Source organism: Taurulus bubalis, assembly GCF_910589615.1.
Source record: "Taurulus bubalis genome assembly, chromosome: 7".
Taxonomy (NCBI): domain Eukaryota; kingdom Metazoa; phylum Chordata; class Actinopteri; order Perciformes; family Cottidae; genus Taurulus; species Taurulus bubalis.
In genome coordinates, this window is record NC_136595.1 from 20,494,405 (window position 1) to 20,517,795 (window position 23,391).

Genomic DNA, 23,391 nt, shown 5'->3' on the forward strand with positions numbered 1-23,391 from the left:
GTCTCAAATTAGCACATCCTTTCTTACTGGTGTTTTAAATGGAAATGGGATAAGTTTTATAACATCGTTGTTAGCATAGCTTAGTGAAGCAGGAGGGGCGGGGGGGGGGGGGGGGGGGGGGGGGGGGGGTGAATCCCTTTTAGGGAAATATCTTGACAACTATTAGATGGTTTTCCATGAAATTTCAGGTCAGAGTCTTCAAGTATCCTGTGAAATAGTTCCACATGTACTAGATGGGTTGGCATAACATTTTGCAGACATTCATATTCCCCAGAGGATGTATCCTCATGACTCTGGTGAAGGGGATCCTCTGACTTTTCCTCCGGTGCCGCCAAAGGTTGAGATTTTGTTTTTTAGCGAATGTCTCATCAACTGTTGGATGGATTACCTTGAAATGTAGTTCACACATTCATGTTATCACGTTGGTGATCCCGTCACATTCCATAAAGCGCCATAAGCATGTCCACATTTTTATTTGTTCAATACTTTGGTTTATGACAAAATACCTGTAACACTGTCAGGATTCCCACAAGCCTCAACTGTACTTTATGTTAAGTGCTGATTAGCGAATGTTAACACGCTAAACCAAGATGGTGAACATGGTGAATATTTAATCTGCTTAACATCAGCATTTTAACATTTTAGCATTTAGCGCACTGCTGTGGCAAAGTACAGCTAATGATTGAGAACCCTGACTAAATTTATCAGAGAAAACCTGCTTTTGACTGAGTAAAGATAGAGAGCAAGAACGAGAGGTAACTGGTTTTCGGCCAATTTAGAAAAAATTAAACAAAATGTATGGATTTACCTAAGGGATAAAAGAAAAAAATAAATGTTTTTCTGTGGATTCAAACAAACGTGATGAGTTTACAGCTGGATCGGCTTCTTCCACAGCTGCTGTCACGTGGCTTGTACTTGCTGAGGTAATAGTGTGATTGAATTAGGATGTTGGAAAAATCTCCTCTGGGCCTTGGCAAGCTCCGCACAACATTCTCGAGTGTATTCGACAATTCATTTGTCGAGCCAAGAGTTATTTTTCCGAGACAGGTGTTACTCGGTAGATCATTATCAAAGCAGCGACATCCTCCTTTGACGCTCAAACGGGTGTCAAGTGCAGCTCAGACGCCGAGGGTAGGCGTTGTTGGTGCTGGTCCTCCAGGATTAGAGGGGAAAACAAACTTCACGCACACACACACGCGCGCACGCACACACACACACACACACACACACACCACACACACACACACACACACACACACACACACACACACACACACACACACAGTAGTAGAAGAAGAAGAGTGATACATTATGTTGTTTTGGTCTGTGGATCTTTGTAAGTTGAATTGAGAACAGTGAAGATAAGAGGAGAAGTGTGTAGTCAAGTCAGAGAGAGAGATGAAGAGGAGAAACAGAGGGAAACTGGGTCAGGCAGGATAGTGAGGAGGTGGGGCAGAGGGGAGGACTTGACTGTGGAAACATTATTGACACCCTCTTTCCCCCCCCCCCCCCCCCCCCCCCCTTAGCATCCACCCCAAGTCTCTGAACAGCAATTACACCTCTCCAAATTATGATCTATACCAGCAGAGTAGACCTGACCACGGATGGAGATAGATGGAGATGGATTGAACTCTAACTCCTCCCTCCCTCCCTCTATCTCTCTCCTCCTTCCTCCCTCGCTCTCTCAGATTTGCCGATGGAGACAGATGGTGCAGAGTCCCTGGCCTCGGCCCCTGCAGATTGATTATTGATCAGGAGGACAGAGATGGATCGAGGGGTGGAGAGGACACCGAGTAGCAGGGAGAGGGACGTGGAGGCAAAGGTGGAGAAGTGGGAGGATTTTAAGGAATTTATGTTTTAAGAGTGGGGCTAAAGGGTAGCAGGAGGAGGAGAGGAGGGTGAGGTTGTGGGTATGGCAAAGGTTTTTGTTAGCTCAGCCGTCACCTTGAGAGGGAGCTATTGACTAAGCTCTACAGCTATAGCCAAAATCTGAAGTGTTTTGGATTCTGTTCAGGATTTTCAAGTCATCGCTCATTCTTTGTCAATGAATGTCCCACGCTCACTTTAAATAGACGTTAATCATTGCTATGGCTGCGCTTGCTGCATATCTAAAAAGCAAACCTTTTATGAATGAAGAGAGAAATACTTTATGCTGAGACATGGGGGCATGCAGGTTGAATTCCGAGGGTCACATGATTAATTTTGCAGATTAAGAACCATCTAAACTTTCATTTCGGTTGGATATATGAAAACTGTACAGCACGTCTACTTATCACCCGTGAGTGGAGGCTGGTTGTGTGTGAGTGGTTGCCCCTGTGTTGTGCTGACATGTGGGGAAGGTGAAGCTGTCTCTCCTGCCAGACAGATGGCTATCAGCGAGGCTCAAGAGAGTCGAGTGCTGCTTTACAGCGGAGCCAAGAGGTTAAGCTGCAATCTTCACTGTCTTCTCTCTTATTTTTCCCTCAGTCGCTGTACCTTTCATCTTCTCTGTGAGCATTTGAGTGTGTGTTTGTGTGCTCATTTACTCCCTTTGCACTCCTACAGTTCCTGTGCATATCAGCGAGCGTGATAAAGGAACAGAAGGAGCCTGTTGGCTGGTAAGCGTGAGTGTGCTGGAGGCAGATACTGGAGGAAATAAACGACATGCAGGCCGCTGCCCAGTTAAAAGTTTACACTGGGTGCCATCACTGATGGCAATTCCTGACTGTGTTCCCCTAAAGTCATTATTTAACTTTAAATGATTCTATCCATCTTCCAACATTTACCAAAGTGCACACAAACACAGGGGGAATACATATTTTTGTATCTCCAAAACCTGACTTTACCTGCTTTCTTCTCTTTCTTGATTTTCAAAGTGGTTCCAACACATCCATATGTACTTCAGCCCCCAGGCAGAGTGGGAGGAGTGTCCCACGAGGAAGCATCTTTGTGGGCTTTTGAGGGAGTGGGAGGACTGGGAGGATTCAGGATGGAGTTCTGGGTTGCTCATTTTGCCCCTGGAGGCTTTATTTAGCCACTAACAGCCTGAAGGAAAGTTACTAAATTAAGAATTGCCTGTGTACATGTTTCTTTCTGTGCATTTGTTTTTTTTTACAACACACAACATCTGGAGGAAACCTTTTGTAGACAAGCAAGCAAGTTTTTACAATAATGAAACATTATAATGATAACAATAACATTTCCGTAAAGCTGCTATGATCAATATTTCACCAGTTTTCAAGACTGCAAAAATTACGTTAGCAATGTGTTTACAAATGTAAAGGTAGGTTATTTTAAAGCTCTGATGTTTTTTCAGCTTGACCTCAGCACAATACTTAATGGTTTGTTGCCTCTGTGTCCAAACATGAATAAAGTGAGTTAGAAACTCGCCGCTGAACAAAGTGGAGCAGCTAAAGAGTCAGATATTTCCTTCAGAAAATTGGTGGAATCCAAAACAGAGCTGAAGGGAACTATTTGGCTTCCATCGATTAGGTGTCCAGAAACACAACTCCAAATGGATGCGTGTTCTGTGTCTGCTGGATGTGTAAAGACAGGATGACTGTGATCTGAACAGAAAAAAGCAGGCCTGGAGACAAATGAATGTATCACTTGGTATTTTGGGGAAGTTGTTTTCATTTATTTAAATAGTACTATTAACAAATAGGTAGCATACAGTTCATGGTTAGTTTTAAGCTAACATTAGCATTACCAGCACTGCAAAAAAAGTATGTTCAGGCAACAAAAAGGCAGTGTGGTGAAGCACACAACTTACAACTTACACATAAAGTGATATATATGTCAGCTTGTTTCTTCTGCTCCAAGTGGCAAACAAATCAGTTTAAGCGGGTTTAAAACTGATTTAGAGACTAATTTGAACTGACAAGGGAAAGGCAGAGGTTTGACTTCAGTGTTGGATGTGGGGCTGGTGCAAAGTGTCCTATTAACATAAATTTGACATACAAATGTTTCATGGGACCGTGTGACGTGAGTGCATTGTTGCTGAAACTACACATCTACATTCATGTAGGATTTATTACATAATGTTTGCACAAATGCACAGCCGATGAAACACAAGCTGGTAGACCAGCTCTCTACGATTTAGCTGGAGTGTGAAATACATCCTGACGTTTAGCGAGTTAGCTTTTACAGCGTTAAAAGGCTGCTTTCAGCCACATTACACATGCACATCTCCAGGATTGACTGTGTGGCAGTGGGGTTAATGAAGTTTCTCTCCGCTACGCCACAGAGGAGAATTATCTAGTGAAGCGGAAGATGGCTGGCACTCTTTCTGAGTGTCAACAAACAGTGGGGGAGTCGACAAGACGTAGCTGGCCCCATTTAGCTGCGTCTCACAAGTATTTGGTGAAAATGTAATCAATCTCACCACACAAGGAAATGAGTGCAGATAAAAGAGCAAGAAAATGTGTGCAAACACACACTCATCCATTGACATCCATGGGAGAGTTTTACTCGGATGCAGAAACACCCCAACAACAACCATGCGCAATCAAACTCATAAATACATACAGATAACTCGGCTGGCCAGCTTTAGAGAAAGTTCCACATCCCTCAGATCACAGTTGGGGGTGCGTAGATTCTCCCGGAGTTACTGCAGTCAGTGAAGGATGGAAGGAAATTGTGCAAATTAGGTGAAGAGACGAAGAGGATGAGAAAGTACGCCGCAGAATGCAAGTATAAAAGAAGTGTGAAATATCCTCGAGGCCTCCTGGTGTATCAAAGAGCATGGCCAGCTGTGTGTTTGCCAGCTTACCAGCGTCAACAGCGCACACACAAACTCACACACAAACATGCAAAGCCCTTAGATAATCGCTGAGGAAATCTCTCCGCCGTGTTTCATTTAAAATAGATAGAATTTTGGTTGCCTTAAATGTATATAGAGAGATAACTCCCATGGCAAGAAATGCAGGAATATGTGGATATACACTGCAAGAGGTGTTGCCAGGGATGTGTGTGTGTGTATATTGATATGTACATGCTATCAAAAGAGTAGTTTGTTGTGAAAGAAATGTTTTATTCACTTCCCCTCCTGATGTTCCTTTCTGAGAAATTGTTTACTGAGACAAGCCTGACCTGAATGAGACGAAGTGTGAGAGAGAGAGAGAGAAAGAGAGAAAGAGAGAAAGAGAAAGAGAAAGAGAGAGAGAGAGTGAGAGAGAGGGCAAGCATTTGAAGCCAAGCACATAATGATGGACAACATGGAAGATGGAACATGGTGCAGGTTTGTGTGTGACTCAATAAAATGAAACAAATGCTTTCCTCTTTACAGGAAAACTTAAGGGTGGGTGGGGAACAATCCCTCGTACTCACACACCGTTAGGAATAACAAATTCACCAATACATTCTACACAAGTGCAGAGTCCTAATGCAAAACACAGTGCATCCATTTTGTAAAATAAATCCGTCCCACCCTGTAGTTCCTCACTCAGAATATAAATGATCCTTTCGGTAAAAGTGATTTTGTTTTGTAATCCGAGGACTCGGGTTTATATTTCTGACCCTACTATCATTTATACGAGTCAACAGTAAACAACAAACATAACTGGACCTCTATTAAGACGTATTATGTTGTAAAAGTAGATGTAAGAACAGATTTGTATGAACTCTTTTTGTCAGTGATGAATATTTGACATTTTCAAATGGAATAAACAAGGTCAGGTTACTGACCTTCACTGACATATTGTCGAAAAAGGAAAGGAAAAGAGACTCCTTAGACTCGGTAAACATGTAGGTGTTCAGTTTACACTAATCTCAATGTAAAATATGAGCTTCTTTAATCTTCCCTTGCTTTTACAGTCACCTTTTCCTCCATCTCCTCTCTAAGAGTTTGACAGTGAGGAATGTGGAAGTGTGCATTGCCTCACACTGTGAGTGGTGTCAATACTGGAGCATGGGATGACAAGCCGATACTCTCAGTCAGAGAGTCTTTGTCTCCCTCCGTCTCTCTTTTGCTGCTTCTCTTTCTTCCTCTTCGACTCGCTCTCTTCCCTCTGTCTCCACGCTGCTGCCGTAGAGGGAGAGAGAGAGGGCAGAAATGGGAGGTGCAGATGCTCCTCTGAATAGGAATTTAGGAAGAGCTCGATATTGTCTGTGTGCTTGATGAAAGGCGGGAGAAGAAAGACGGGGGGACGAAAGGAAAGGGTGAGCGGAATAGAAGAAAAGGGTAAAAATAAATTGTGAATAATGTACATTGCTGGCCTCCTAATGCTTTGCTGTTTAATACAGGCCTAAATCCCTCAACTTCTCGTAAAAACTTCAACAATTTCGCAGTCGAGTAATCTTCCGATTTAATAACCTTAAGCTTCCCTAGCTTCATAAATCTGACGTTCTTACGCCTTCCCTCCCCAACCTCGCTGTCCCCTCCTCGTCCCCCTTCCCTCCCTCATTCCAAGCCTCTGTGCATTTTATCTCCATAATAGCACAAAGCGGCGCGAGCAGCCTCGGTGGGAGAGATAAGGGAAATTCCTGCCTGTATTTTAATAGCTTCGCTCAGCTATCTCTTCCTACCAACTCCTCAGGAGCTGCCAGCCAGCAAACTCACCTTGGACACAGCACCCAGAGGAGAATCCTACAGAAAGGCACAACTGCTGAACCCCTGGTGTGTGTGTGTGTGTGTGTGTGTGTGTGTGTGTGTGTGTGTGTGTGTGTGTGTGTGTGTGTGTGTGTATGTGTGTGTGTGTGTAATGAAGAGTGTTCGGTGCTTGTGTGGAGTGTATGCCTTTTACTGAGTTTGTGTGTGTGTGTACATTTGTGTCATGAATGGCTCTGAGTGTGTGCCTGTGTGTACATTATATGTGTGTTGTTTAGAGTGCATGTGACAAATGTTACTGTTAAGCCTCTGTGTGTTGTATACTGTACCATTGATTTCTGGCACATTTCCACAGATCTACTTAATTTTTTTTTTTAGCAAAATGGGATGTCCCAAATCAACTGGATTACGTTCCATATTAATATGTATTTAAATATTCTTACAATATTCACACAGAATGGTTAAAGTACGGTCAAGGTTAGGCAACTAAAACATGCTATAGCTGCAATAACATTGTCAATGGTAAATAAATAAAAAAGGCATTTACTTTGGTCATTCAAAACTGTAGCATCATATTTTAACAGATTGCTTGCACACCGTTATTCTTTGCCTCCAACTACACATGTAAAGGGAGCATGTCATCCTGCATTGAAGCAGCCCAGTATCCATAATTATGAAACAAAATGTTTCAGACAGAGGGGGAATACAGGTACTCAGAAAGACAGTATGAGAAAAACAAAAACCTTACTTGGGCCGCTCTCTGAGCAGTTATCTGAGCATGTAAACATGTTTAGTAGAATACAAAATACAAGTATGAACCAGAAAATGAACATGATTTGTCCCCTTTTAAAAAATGCTAAAATTAATTCCCATGCCTTCCAATGCCCATTGCCGATCAGCTGACACACACGAGGGGCTTGGCTGAGAAGATGCAGTACGACCGAAACCACCTATTGTCACGCTCACTGCTTTAAATGCTGCTGCTTGGTCAGTGCTCCTTGTCATCGGACACACTAACGCACAGAGGCACCGATTGCCGGCTTCATGAAAGTTGTTTTAGGGTCTTACAATATATAACAATATAACAATATATCCTCCCTCTGATTACCTGATGGGCTGCAGGTGGATCCAATGCCATGTGCCGATTGGCTGCAGCACCTGCACTGGGAAGTACCTTTCCCCGACCACCTCCCCCAACCTGAGCTTGGGGATCCGCCCCCTGCGCTCTGTCTGCTCCTCCTTTCCTCCTGGTTTGCCACACACCCCCTCCACCAGCTCCAGGTGGGGTCTGGGAGCGTCAACCAACCAGCATTCATCTCTCCTGGACAGGGCATCGGCATTTCCATGAGCTTTTCCAGATCTGTGCTCCACAGAAAAATTAAAGTTTTGTAACTCCAAAAACCACCTTGTAACCCGTGCATTAGTGTCCTTGTCTGTTGACATCCATTTTAATGGTGCATGGTCTGTCACCAATGTGAATTTTCTGCCCAGGAGGTAATATCGCAGCTTTGTTAGGGCCCACTTAATTGCCAGACATTCCTTCTCTACCGTTGAATAGTTCATTTCGTGTTTTAGCAACTTACGGCTAATATAGGTCACTGGGTGTTCCTCCCCGCCCCTAACCTGGGACATCACAGCTCCCACCCCTGATCCTGAGGCATCTGCATGGACGACGAACGTGTCCCCAAATTTTGGTGTCCTCAACACCGGCTCGGTGCATAAGGCCTTACGAAGGGTTGCAAACGCTTCGTCTGCGTCGGCACTCCAGAGCACATGGTGTGGATGGCTGTTCTTTGTCATTTCGTGTAAGGGTCCTGCAATGGTAGCAAAGTGAGGGATAAAACACTGATAATAGCCCACTAGTCCCAGGAACGTTTTTACTTGCTTTTTCGTTGCTGGCTTAGGCCAGGTGGTGATGGCTTCCACCTTCCGGAGTTGGGGCTTTACACTGCCCCTCCCAATAGTGTAGCCGAGGTACTGTGCCTCTTCTAGACCAAGGTGACACTTTTTGGGATTGGCAGTAAGGCCAGCTTGTCGTAGGCTCCCCAAGACAGCTCTCAAGCTGACAGCTCTCGTGGCCTACGTGGGAGGTCCAGTCGGGACTGTGAACGATCACATCGTCCAAGTAGGCCGCTGCATACCCCCGATGAGGTCGGAGCACCTGGTCCATCATCCTCTGGAAGGTAGCTGGCGCTCCATGGACTCCGAATTGCAGGACTTTGTAGTGGTACAGGCCTGCCGGGGTAGCAAAGGCCGTCTTTTCTTTGGCTCTTTCTGTGAGGGGGAACCTGCCAGTAGCCCTTGGTGAGATCAAGAGTGGACACAAACCGGGCTGGGCCTAGTCGCTCAATCAATTCATCTACCCTCGGCATAGGATAGGCATCAAATTTAGAGATTTCATTCACTTTCCTAAAGTCATTACAGAATCTCTCTGTGCCATCCGGTTTGGGAGCCAGAACAATCGGGCTGGACCAGGCACTATGTGACTCCTCAATAATCCCCATTTCCAACATCTTTCTCACCTCTTCTTTGATGTCTCCCTTTTTGCCTCTGGAATGCGATAAGGCCGCAGCCTCACCTTCTTCCCTGGCTCAGTGATTATATCATGCTGGATCACCTTGGTGCGCCTCGGTAGGTCAGAAAACACATCCTTGAACTGGCTGGTCAGTTCCACCATGTCTTGTCGGTGGGCCGGGCCCAACTGGGGGCCTAGAGTTACTTGTGAAGGGACAGGCTCTGGGACTCCAACGGTTAATGCTGGTATCGGAACATTGTCAGAGGCATGCCATTTCTTCAAGAGATTAATGTGATAAAGTTGACAGGGTTTACTTCTCCCAGGTTGTCTCACCTTATAGTTGACCTCGCTCACCCTCTCAATCACTTCATAGGGCCCGTGCCACTTGGCCAGGAACTTGCATTCAGCCATTGGAACCAGGACCAAGACGAACTCCCCGGGCTGGAACTCCCGTACTTGAGCTTTCCGGTTGTAGATTTGGGCTTGAGCGAGTTGTGCCTGCTGCATATGCTCCCGCACTAGGGGCCATATTATACCGATCCTCTTCTGCATCTGGTCAACATACTCTATTACGGAGCGGTGGGGTGATGGCTGTTGTTCCCATGCTTCTTTAGCCAGGTCCAGCATGCCCCTGGGCCTCCGTCCGTACAGCAACTCAAATGGCGAGAACCCTGTGGAAGCCTGGGGAACTTCTGATTGAAAACAAGACAAAGGGGATTAGTTGGTCCCAGTTTTTCACATCAATAGTCTTCCTCAGCATTTGTTTTAGGGTCTTACAATATATAACAATATAACAATATATCCTCCCTCTGATTATCTGATGGGCTGCAGGTGGATCCAATGCCATGTGCCGATTGGCTGCAGCACCTGCACTGGGAAGTACCTTCCCCCGACCACCTCCCCCAACCTGAGCTTGGGGATCCGCCCCCTGCGCTCTGTCTGCTCCTCCTTTCCTCCTGGTTTGCCACATTAGCTCAACACACACACACACACACACACACACACACGCTTGCTTATTACACGCTTAGAGCATCCGATGTTATAAAGTGCGAGGTGTTCCCCCACAGGGTGAAGAGGTGGGTGTGTCAAACAAACACAGGACTTTTGTCCAGGTGACCGCTGTTCATGTCCCGTGTGAAACTGAAAACAGATGTTGACATTTTGTCATGTCAGTCATTAGTCATACGACTCATGTAAGTTGCAAGTGATGCGACTTGTTGGTCACTCGCTGGTCAGGTAAGCCGTTAGTCAGTCAAGTTAACTCAACCATGCTTTTTTCCTGAACCTAACTGAATGGTTTTTACCGATGGGAGTTTATTTTGAAAAGACACAAGTTAATTTTGACGGCGTCCCAAATAGACAGAGGGGTACCTAGAGTTAGAAACTTAGGAGCACTGGCTGAAGCTGCAGTATTTGACGCTTTGGGGTGAGAATGTGTTGACAGAAATACAATACCACCTCCATATCCTGGCTCCCTCTGCACTTGTGGCCCGGACCAACCAGTAGGAGTCGCTGGTGCAGTGAGAAGCAGATGATCCCTCAGTGGCTTCACACCTCCACTGCTAATTGTCTTTGATGGAGCGCTGAGCCAAGCCGGAAGCGCTGCGGGAATTTTAAAAGTCAAGGACACAGACATCAGCATTCCTTCAATCTTTTTTGGGGTCTTGTGGGCCAAGCCGAAGGTTGAAGGTAAACAGTGTATTGTCCCAACAGAATCAGCCGGTAATGGCATTGTTACCTTCTGGGACCACTTACAGTAAAACCAGCACAAGTTTTTGGAGTCCAGGAACTTCATTCAATTTAATCTCTTGCTCTGATAAATTAATGAAATCATCAGAGACAAATTGTGTTTTAGCTTTTCGGCACTGTTGCTGATGTTATTATCTGGAGTGCCTTTCTGTAGGTGGGCAGGTAAAATGACCTGCTGAAGGAGAATTAGGAGGGGAGACAAACAGCTGATGTGGAACACATGAGCTGCTGTGGGAATCAAACCTGCAACCACTGGAGTTGTTTGTATCAGATGACTGAATCAGGGTCCACATTGGTGACATGCCAGCGTTAAAATACAAGACTGAATGACAGAACACAGCTTAATGTTTAGAACTGCTATAGCTTCATGTAGTGTAGGTGATATGGATTCTATTTACCTATACTAATTAACACTTCAAAGGGAAAATATTTAAAATTTGCATTTCTCTGTGAGGAAATCCTATTACATTGTTTTGATGTGTGCCTGCCAGAAATGAGCTCAGCACACAAAAGCCCACATGTTCTAATGACTTTTAATCCATCTGAGTCAATAGCAACTGAGGCGTTTAGGAATATTAGCATCTTCTATCTGAAAAATTCCTGACACAACTATTCCTGACAACAACTGCGGGACCTTTTGGAAGTGAAAAAACAGAGAAGAGAAACAGGCTCAGTTCCATCACACCAGGAAGTGTGGGCTGCTGCGTTTTGATAGGCCGGTTGCCAGCGAGGCAGCGTGACAGAGTGTGGCGCTCACACACTGTGGTGACACCGTAGCCCAGCCAGAGATGCTGTTGGATCCCTGGCACAGTGTGTGTGTGTTTGTGTGTGTGCGTGCGTGCGTGCGTGTGTGTGCACGCGGTTCACTGGCCTTGTTCTAAATGTATTTCCTCTGTGTAAGCAAGTGTGTGTTTTGTCATTAATATTTTCATTCCAATAAACCTGTGTGTTCTTATTCCAGTACAACGCACGCACGCACGCACGCACGCACGCAAGCAAGCACGCACATACGCACGCACGCACGCACGCACGCACGCACGCACGCAAGCAAGCACGCACATACGCACGCACGCACGCACGCAAGCCCGCACATACGCACGCATGCAAGCACGCACATACGCACGCACGCACGCACGCAGCACGCACGCACGCAAGCAGCACGCACGCACGCACACCTAATGAAGCTCAAACACAACGTTATACTTAAATGCATCCCTTTTAGCTGTTTGCCCAGAACTGATGAGAACTGGAGGAAGATCCAGAGAAACACAGAAGCCGATGCAACAAACACAGATTTGGTGTTTGTTGGGAAGCCAGATTTGAAAGCAGGCCAGTTGCCACCACACACACACACACACACACACACCATTTTTACATTCTCACTTTGAGTGAAGGCTGAGGCACTTATGACTTGCTGGTTTCTCCAGCATTGTGTGAAGACTGAACCATGATGTGTGTTCATGTTGAATGAAGATACGTGTGTGTGTGTGTGTGTGTGTGTGTGTGTGTGTGTGTGTGTGTGTGTGTGTGTGTGTGTGTGTGTGTGTGTGTGTGTGTGTGTGTGTGTGTGTGTGTGTGTGTGTGTGTGTGTGTGTGTGTGTGGAGTTGCAGCGAGTGGGGAGGGGTGGTTGAGGATTGAAGAATGAAAAAGAAAGAAGCAAAAGAAAAAAAAAGGGAGCTGGCGAAGGATTAAATGCTGACATTCTGCAGTTCTCAACGCCCCAAAATACCCCTCTCTCTCCCTCTCCCTCTCCCTCTCTGGTTTGGGAGTATGCTCTGGCAGTTTTGGGTAGAGAGGATTTGCCTGTAAGTCACTCAGCTTTTATGTAATAGCCGTTTGCAGCGTTCCAGGCAGGCATCTGTGGAGATGCGACTGAATCGAGAAGCGAGCCGGGCTGCTCCGCCGACTGCAGCTGCCGGGGCTTGTTACAGGAAGAAGATCCCAGAGAGTGGGAGAAATGGGGAGAAATAAAGAGGGAGAGAGAGGGAATGAAAAGGCAAAAACTGTGAAAAGCCCATTTCAAAGGGGGAGACTGGCTGGGAGATCATCATGTGGCTGCAGGCCCAGTCTGTTGCTTTAGTACATGTTAGATTGAGGTTTTCTAATCTTTCTTGCCTCCTGTCTAGAGCAGTGCTACTCTAAGCTGATGTGGTATGCATAGGTGGATACATGCCTCTCTCATTCTTTGCGCAGTTTATTGTAGACGGGATGTAATCCATGACTCATCAACACAACAGAGCATCACTGGGGCCTGGGGGGAGGAAAGAGTTTTTAGAGGGACATTGTGTCTTTTTTTTTTAATTTGTACACAAATCCTTATTTCTTACTATTTTAACTAACAGTTTGTGAAAGAACAATTTGTATAGTCACACATGTATCTTTATTGTTTGCAGACATTTTATTTTTTGGTTAGAAGATACAAAATCTGTGTGTGTGTGAGAATACTCGTTTGTTTGAGGGTCATCTGTAAAGTGTGCAGAGACTCCTTTGGTTATGTATGAATAAACTGGAGAGGAAGTTGAAACACAGTTCTCACATGTTTATTAACACAAACATGAGCTGAGGCTCTCTGGGTACATCCCAAGTCTTTTATTTGTCATTTCCTCGCTCCTCGCTCCTCAATCTTCGCTTGGAGCAAGGAAGGATTGCTGAGGGGCCATGAGCGAGGATGCATGAGAGCGAGCTCCCAGGAAGTGTTTTAACGCTCGACACGCCCCCTCATTGTTAATCAGTTACTTGATTGGATGCTGCAGCTGATCGCATTGATCTGATTTTTCATAACATCACTGGAGTCAGAATTCAGACAGATCACAGATTAAACAGTTTATCTTTAATTGTTTTTTCTTATCCTCCATATGGTTCAAATATATGTTCATTGTAGGTCTGAACAACAAAAGAAGCACAAATAACCTTTTTCATTTATGAGAAATAATTGTCTTTTCATAGTCTGTTATTTCCCTCAATAATTTGTTATTATGGATGCAATTAAAGTCAGAGCGAGCTGGAGAGACAAAACACTTTTTACATAATTTATCGTCATTTCCATTCAGTCACATAAGGCTGATCAGGTTTGAATAAATAACATGTTCTCAAGCTATCCTTCCTTGTATTTGCACAAACATTTTATGGATTATGGATCTTTGTAGTCCCTGTCCTGCCTCACCTCTCCACTAGGTGCTTTCACTGTTTCCCCTCCTTTGCCGTCACATGATCAGTCACCTGCCTGTCATAAACCACCGTGTATGAAGTCCCAGGTTCCTCTGTTTAGCTGTAAAAGAGTCAGTGTTGCTTTGCTGCTGGTGTGCCGCTCACTTCTTCTCTTGCTTGCCCCTCAGTCCGTTCCCTAACTTTTACCCTTTAACAAACCTCTTAGATTTGTTGTCCCGTTCTGACTGACGTCCCACTGATGAACCGTATTGACTTTATAGTAAACCGTAACCGTCTCTCCATATTCTAAATTTTAACAAAACAACATAAGACAAGCACATTTAACCAGAAAGAGCAGCTGGTATTTAATGGGAATTATCATGTACGTCTTATAAAACATAAATGAAAAGGATTACATATGCTCTTAATTTTTTATTTTATTTTTTAACCAAAGATGTCTAACCTCCTAATAAAACATTTCAACACATTTGTTACCATTTGGACAAATTAGAATATGGAAACGTCTGCTTTAAATGGTCCATTCAAAATATCCCCATATTCTTTTTTTCCTCTTGTCTTCATGGTGATGAGACTAAATGTGTTGAAAGTGGGTGAGTCTTTCATAATCAAAAGACATTATCGCTGCCGGAGAGCATATTACAAATTACTTTGCAATTTAACTGTGGGACTAGTGTGTGTTTTTAGTTTTTTTTACTTCTGAGGTCCTAGTTCACTTGACTGACTGCGTGTTAAAGTGTTGGCATGGAGTGTTTGTCAAGTGGCGCACAAATGGAAAAATGTTGAGGTCAAGCTTGAAAAGTACAGTAATTTGACAAAAATGCCTCCGAACTTGTGTTCTTCATCTTGTTTATCCTCATGCACATATAGGCCCAGTGGAAAAACACTTCATACATAACATTGGAGAAGACATTTTCTCCCAAAGCACTCATAAGCCTCAGCTTCAAAGCTAACAGCCTCACATTCTGCTGCTCAGCTTGCTTTGTCAAAAAAAGAAATCATGCTTCATGTTTCTGCTGTGTTGTTGCAGTGCTGATGTTTGATGGTCCAATTACAGAAAATGGCCAAGAGAGCCGTTTATCAAGTGTGTTTTCAGAGTAAAGTCAGTGATTAAACGGCCATGGATAATAGTGCATACATCGTGAGGTTTAACACTTTCTAGTTGTGGTTCCTGCTGATATTTGTGTCCATTCCGTCTTAAATCCAAATCAGCTCAGAGGTTCAGAAGATCATAAAATGTGAAGCCTGAATGTCCATTCAGGAGGACAGCTTTGGTATAATCCATGTGCTTTCATTGAGTCGAATGCACTTGACCAATAGTGGCAAGCAAACTGGGGAATTTAAAGACATTTGTTTGAAAAGGCATTCTTTCATTTCCCGTCTGACCCCAGAAGTGAACGTAGTCAGGCTGAACTCCAGAATCCCTCTGACTTGTGTAAACTCAATGTGAACTCAATCATGAGGGATTCTGGGCCTGGCTAATTGTTGGTTAATTACACCCTGAAGCACAGGTCATAGTCATGGAGCCTGAGCCAAGTATTAACATGAGCTCATCTTTGCTGACAGAAACTGAACATAAAACAAGACTTTGCTGAACTTCATCAGAAGAGTTTGTGTCGAGCTGTTAGTTGGTGATATGGGGGGACTGTGGCTCTGAGAACGGCTCATCCTTCCATAAGAGGATTGGCGGTTCGATCCCAGGGTACGCTAGTCCATGTCAACATGTCCTTGGACAAGACACTTAACCCTGACTTGCTCCCGTAGGGCCTGCCTGCGATCTGTGATTAATAGTCTTGATGAGCAGGTGGCACCTGGAATGGTAGCTCCTGTCATCAGTGTCATCAGACCATTTAAAATATGGTGTATTGTAATGTCACATGCATGCTTTTGTGCGTCAGAGTGCTTTTCACATTGTAAAATATCCTCAAATAATAATTTCTTTCACTATTTTGACACCTTCTCTATCCAGCCTGAAAATGAGAGCAAACATTGTTTCTATGCATCTTTTCCTTCTCTTATTAAGAGCAGCTTTACAATGTTCTGATCCCCTCTCTTTTTCCTTACTATCAGAGCAGCAACAAAATTCATTGATGTGTGAAGCTAACACTAAGCACTTACTGCATCTGCTTCACGTAAAAAAATATCCCAACAATGGAAGACATTTATTGTGAAGAAACTGACAGGAAGTGCAGGAATTGATGCAAGGTATAAGGATGTAATAACAACTGACCAACATATACATTTGGTTATGTTTTGATGGAGGACTGGCAGAAAGAGGAATCCGTATAGCATTTTCAGTTTGGGGATAGACCTATACGAGACATTATTATATTTTCATTAGTTCAAATTGACAATCTAGCACAATGATTGGATTGTGTACTGTTGCTTGACAATGTATTCTTGATAAGTAACAAAAGCCTAAATGTCTTTCCCACTGACTTTGTTGAGTTGTAGATACATTAACTGGCTACCAAAACAGTGTGACTTGCACGATGGAGGCCGTTATTATAATTAGTTATATTTAATCACAAAAGGATGGCATCTGTTGCTGTTTTTGCAGGCTACTGAAGAAAAAGGTCAAACACATGTATGCTTCTGTGTATAAACTTGCACCAAAACTATAATAAGAATCTGCAGACAGTCACGCTTGTCGAATGTTTAATTGCATATGATCTCAACACATTATGTTGGACAACTTGAGAAGGTGAGAAGATCCACGGGTTAAGGGCTCATTTTGTTATCGAGTCTGGAAAATGTATTGCTGGCTATTTAAAATGTTGCTAATATGATGCATTTATGAAATGTTAATATTAGTGAATAAGGTCTCATCCTCAGGCAGACTCAAAAGGTCTCTTGAACTAGTAGTAGAGGAGTGGAGGTGTAAATAACAAATCACTTTGCTGATTTGAATCACTTTGTTCAAATGCACTTGAGTTTGCACGACAGTGAGTAACACCGAGTTTGATGGTAAGTTCAGTTTGCTGGTTCAAGGTGTTTAGTTTTGAACAAAACAAGGCCTACACAAGCTCCATTTATAAGATGAATAGCTCAGCAGCATCTTTTTGTGACTAATCCCATTATGAGTGTTTCTGTGGGTGTATTTAATAAGCTTTTAACGAGGAAGTAACATACTTAATGGTGCTTTCAGACACTTGTGATCCACTGCTATTAGCTTCTGATTCTGTCGATGTTGATGAGTGATTCAGTATCGTTAGTTTAGTTTGAAGATGATATATATAAGTTTCTAAATTCCAAATTCAGAGCATGACATGACTACATCCTTTCACAGCAAATTGTTTGCGGCTATCAATGCTCTGCATTTAAAATTTAGCACTTTTTAAAGATTTGTCCTTTGTAGAGATGTACTGCACACATAACATGCATACTGTAACAAGGGAAGTTTGTCAATGCATGCAAAAGCAACTTGGTTCTGCTAAATACATATCAACTACAACCAAACCGACAGAACACAGAGAAAACACGGGAAATATGCATTTATCTGCAGCGTTGTGTTCAGTTGATATTAGAGGATATGCCCAACTTTCACAAAATAACATGAAGGACACGGTCCAGCCATCATGACAGTCACGTTAGCATTGCTTGTGACCTGTCAGTGTAAATAAGATGGATGGCCTGAGGAAAAGCTGGGAAAGAATACATATGAAAACTTATTGTGCACATATGGTCCATTAAGCACTTTCCTGCTTGTTTTTATGGCTGGTTTAATCTTTTTTAATCTGTCAGAAAATCAATTTGTTCACGTCGCTGCCAGGTTGCTGAACGGAGCACTCCATCACGCATTCATAGCCATTGCCTGCCTGAACAAGGCAATGTGCTGAATGCTAGTCATCAGAAACTGCTATACAAAGATAAATGAATGCATTGATGGATGGATAGGGGAGTAAAAGATAGAATGGGACTAAAAAGGAACGGGGAAGTTTATGTGAAAGTGAGTGGAAAGATATATGGACAGGCAGACAGATTTACAGTATCTTGAGAACCATGACAATCTAAAAAAAGTAAAAGTTTTGCCCAGTGAATACTCATGTTGAAAAATAAATAAATAAAAAGGTACTATAACAGAAAGAGAAAAAAGAATACTGTATGTGCATATAATTATTAATAAATGATACAATTTGGTTTTATCAAGATTTACATTAAACATGTCTGTTGAAATCTCAAAGTCCAATTTGAAAAGTTTCATGCACGAAAGTAGTTCAATTATATTAATTAAATTCAGTATTCAGACTTCAGATAACTTCCATCTATCTGTTCCAGACATTAAATATTGCAGTCCACTATACAATATAATGCCATTTTATGTACAGTAAACTCACTAAATGATTTACTCAGAACAGATAAAACAGTGAAGACACCCTTCTCAGCCATTTTGACTATCTCCGATAGCCTATAGTCATATGACCTATCTGTAAAAATGGAAGACATTAAGCTCAGTGAGATAGACAGAGAAAGAAAAGACCGGAGATAGCTTGAGCTTCGTTTCTAAAACCCCACAGTGAGCCAGTGATTATCCCGTATTCAGCAAAAAACAAATAAGTCCTGTAATTCCTCCGAAGGGCCGGGATGCTAAAAGAGCTAATTTGACAGAACAAGTATAAGAGAGAAAAAGTATTTATAAAAAGTATTTTCTGTAATAATCTGTGGATTTAGCGAGAGAAAGGGAGGATACCTGGGATAAAGCAGGGGTTTGGCTGAATCCATTATACCAGTGCTATGGGATTATTAACAGAGCCAGGAGTCACTGGGGCTGATAAATACCCATATGAAGACATTGCAGGGGCAGTGAAATGTGTCATTTCCACTCCTGACAGCATGGCAAGTAAGAAAAACCATTAAAATTGCATGCAATTTATTTGTCAGCTTAGAAAGAAGAAAAAAGGAGAGAAAAAAAGAAAAGTCTGTATCTCATAAAAGTATTTTTTTTTCAAAGCAGTAAGGCTATTTTCCCCTTGAGCTGCTCGGAAAGGGAATATGCCTTATTAGCCTCTACGACACACAGAGCGTTATTTGGTTATGCAGTGAAGCCTAAAACAGAGTTGGCGTTTAAAGCTGCTTCGTCCCTCCATCTCACTGAGTGATTACCGCTGTCAGGCCTTCAACAGACCACGCAAGACACACACAAACAGGCAGCCACACACACAGACACACACAGCCACACACGCATGTGCACGTGCACATGCACACACAGAACATAAAACACCTGCCCCCTAAAACGCCCGAGAGCGCTCATCCTGCCTCTGCCACACCTCAATGTGCAGTAATTCTGGAAAAGGGCCTCTTTAAGTTGCGTGGCCATAAAAGCCAGACGCAGACTGAGCCATTAAATGGCTGCTGGGATGCATCTGCAGCTCAGAGAAAGGAAACAATCCTAGACCATTAGTCTAACACTCAGATGTGTAGACAAATGGAAACGAGCCGCCTATGAAAATGTGTTTTATTCTTTGTGATGCAAATGCAGTAAATGAAAGGGCGTGGGTGAGAGATACTCAACAAAAGCCGTTTCCGGGATGAATGGGAAAAAGAGGAAACTGAAATAACTAACGCAGCATCGTTAATGAGTTTTGTTGAAGAGTAGGAAGCAGTTGGCTCACAGTCCTTCTCTAGCTGGTCTCCTCCTTGAACACGGCAAAACTCAGGAGGAGGACAAGGAAATGCAAGCCATCACTGGTGGACGCTGATGTTCTGTTCAGCACTGTCTTAATTAAAAAACATGAAAAGACAACAAAAGAGCAGAGAACCCGAGGATATGCTAGTTGACTGTTCTCCCCGAGACCTTCCCAAGGACTCTCGCTAAATGTTTAATTTCGCTGCAGACAGTGACATTTATCAGTGGCTTTCCAGTGGGGATGCTCATAAACAGCCCTCTCCCTGGACAGGGGCCTCTTGGCCGGAGGGGGGAGGCGGGGCAGACGGAAAACGAGATGGAGAGAGACGGAGAGAAATGACACAGCATCTTGACTTTCTGATTGAAAGAGAAAGCAACAAACAGAGGGAAAGGAAAAAAGACAATGTGATTATACAGGATTTCCAATTTGGTGCCGACAATGCTCCCCACATCTATCCATCGTCAAAGTGTTTGCTGAGATTAAATGAGCAAGAGAGGCAGTGGTAGCCTTTCATAGAAACATTTTTCAGAAGTAGAGCTGCCTCTCGAGGACGAGATAAACTCATCGATTTAGCCTCCAGGGCTGAAGCTACAGAACCACAGTTCCTTTTGGCCAAGTAACAAAGCACTGCAGCGTAATGATTAAGGTAAAGTTGGGTTCAGACGAGGCACTTGGTAGGCACTGACTTGTTGCCAGCCAAATTTCAAGGCTTTCATATCATAGACAAAAACACGATTACCACAACAAAGTGATTTGAGTGCCGAGACATAACCGTGAAACGGTAAATTAACTTTTAGTTGCTATGAGCAAACAAATTAAATATATTGTCTATCGTTTTCGTACCAACATTTTGTGACCTCCCTGTTACAGTTTGTTCATTAACAACATTTCATTATTATGTTGATGAAAAGGCAGCATTATGTTTCCTTCAAAATTTATTTTCCATTGCAGAGTAGTAGTGAATGAACATAATTCCATTGAAAAAAAGGGTTAAGTTGGCAGTTAGTTCTCTGCTTGAGGATTTTAAATAACTTAAAATGTCCTTTTCCTCCCGTATTTAAAAGCTATTTGTTGTTTAATCTTTAAAGCTTTCCATTGCAGTGAACCATATTTAGACTCAAAAAGTGGAAAATAAAAGTATTTCTGGTGAGAGGGAACCATCATTACCTGTTGGATAGAAGAGCTTGTTCCTTTTGTCTGATGACAATTAAGCCCCTGAGAGCAACGGCCAATACGTCCGGGGTTCTGGTTTAGCAAAAACATCCACTTCCTTGCAATGGTCGTTGTTTAAAGTCAAATTAGCAACTTGAGACACAAGAATGGATTGTTTCACAAGGAGCCACAAGGTTAACAGTTGATCTTTTTTGCATACAAACACAAAGCAAAATCATCAGTCAGTGGCAGATAGCTTCAGGGATTGTACTTCCGCCAATGTGTTCCACTTGCATGCAATCAAAGCCCGTTCAAAAGGTATTTGATCGATACTTCTCCTACACACAGAAATCAGAATGCTTACGATACCAAAATCTTGTCCCTTTGCTTACAGATTCTGCATTCATTTGCAGATATCCGCCAGTCCAAATGACTTTCTGTATGCTTATTTGCGCCCCCGTATCCCCCCACTCCACTGTCTGTTCCTCTGTGCACGCTCTCCTCCTCTCTACTTCCTTAAGGCATGCATTTATCCTCTCCATTCTTCTCAGTTCCTCCCTTCACAGTCCTTCCCCTCCAGATTTATTCAGGAATATGAAATGAAATCCTATTGCACTTTTGACTTGTATTAAACGCCTTCATTCAAAATGAGGCTTGTGAAAATGACTTCCACTGAGGTCGTGTCAGGGCACGGAGTCTGTTAACATGCAGACTGTACACTTGACTTAGCCCATCTCTCTAACACATGTGATATGACCTGACCTGTCAGACTGCAGGGTAAACAAAATGAAGGGGGCAAAGGATTGTACAGTCTAAAGAGGCCACATTAATCCTCTATGCCTCTTGAAGATGACAAAAAGAGGCTCTTCTGTGTCTCTTGTGTTCCTCTATTATGGGTCACCTTAACCCTCGCCACCTCTACTCTCAGCATCACTGCACACTTTGAGCAAGTTCTGAGTTTCACGAGTGTTGAGGCATTAAAATGAACCGTGTGCAATTTTCTCTGCTCATGAGGTGAATTTGCATCAGGCTGAGTGTCCTTCAGAGTAGTCATAGACCAGCTCCCCGCTTCAGAGCCAAGTCATGATTAAAGGTGCAATCATCAATCGAGCAGTGTGAGAGCAACAAGATCCCTTTCCCCCTGTCATTTACCACCATCCAGTCCCTTCGCTGTTATTTATGATTATTTGTGATTAAATTAGCTATTACTGCCAGTGTTTATGCCGTTTGATTTGACATTGTATGAAACTCACCCCTCAGTGCATTTCTGAAACAGCTGACTGTGACTTTAAGACGAGGTGTGTTTGAGAGACTGATGAATCAGCGTTGCATTCAGCAGCCAAACAGATGTTGTTCCCCTCCTGTTAGCAGAGAAATGCCTACGGTGTCCTGCACGGGACATTTGGCACCCTGATGTCTGTCATTATTCATCGGGAGAGGGTTTCCAATAACAAGGACAGGCAGGGGGCATTTTTTTAGCACATTATCCACAGAGAGATGCGTACATAATGCATGGCGCTACCATGGGGCACGCGAGGCAGAAAGTGGCTCCTGCTCAGCGTGATCTTGCCTGGATTGCTGAACTGAAGCTCAGGGAAAAGAGTGAGAGATTGAGCAAGAGTCCTTGGGAAGAATCTGGTCATCAAGTGTTGAGAGGCTGATACATAGCCGAAGTTAGAGCAAGGCCTGTGGGTGTTATGTTGATATACAGAGCTTTCAACGTTGTTAGGTCTTATATTATTGCTCTGTGGGGCCTCAGACAGAGAGAAAGAAGGATTTTTTTAGCTGGTTGCTCAGAAAGAGTCAACCACTACCTGTGCTGTCTCCACAGCTGTATTCCAGAAGCAGCAGGTACTCGCTGCAGAGTGCACAGAAATATTTTACCTTATTTCATTCATACGATAGAGGGTAGTCGTATTAATGCGGGGAAAACTGAGCAATGGACGACAAAGGAGAGACGGATAGACAGAATGAAAGCATCAGCTCTTTAACAGAGGAGTTCTCCCATGAGAACATGTAAATTGTTTCGCTTAAGTGCTTGAACTAAAAGAGACGAGCGTGAGTGAGAGTGCTATTAGCAGGGAATAGATGCATGCTGGTAAAACCTGTGCTCCTCGGCAAAGATTTTCTCCATCAGCCTCACCTGTCATTTAATGGCACGAAAAGCAATCTGTTATCAAAAGTGGACAGAATAAACACAACTTCATAAAATGAAGTTCACTATGACTTCAAAATCTCTACTTCTATGCACTTTTAAGGTAACTGCAGAATTTGAAACAACAACAACGATGGTCCAGTGAGCCACTTACAGTCAACTTTTTTAAACGCTGCGTGGTTATGACCACTTGTGAGAGGTTTTGGAAGAATTTTATAATTTTGGGTTGTGGATTACAGATGGGGAAACTCAGGAGTATCATCATCATCATCATCATCTTTTGCACCTTCTCGTCATTGTTCGTACCTTCTTCTCCTCCTTCGGCTCGGTGTGTGTGGCTTCCTGCTTTCAGGTGTTTTCCTAAGAAAATGTGTGCAGAAGTAAAACTGTCCATCTTCCTTATCAGCATGTCTCCGTTTGCTTATTTGTCTCGGTATACTTCCGTTCTGTCTGCACCTCTTATTCCAAACGTTTCTACGTCAGTAAATATTGACGTAAGTC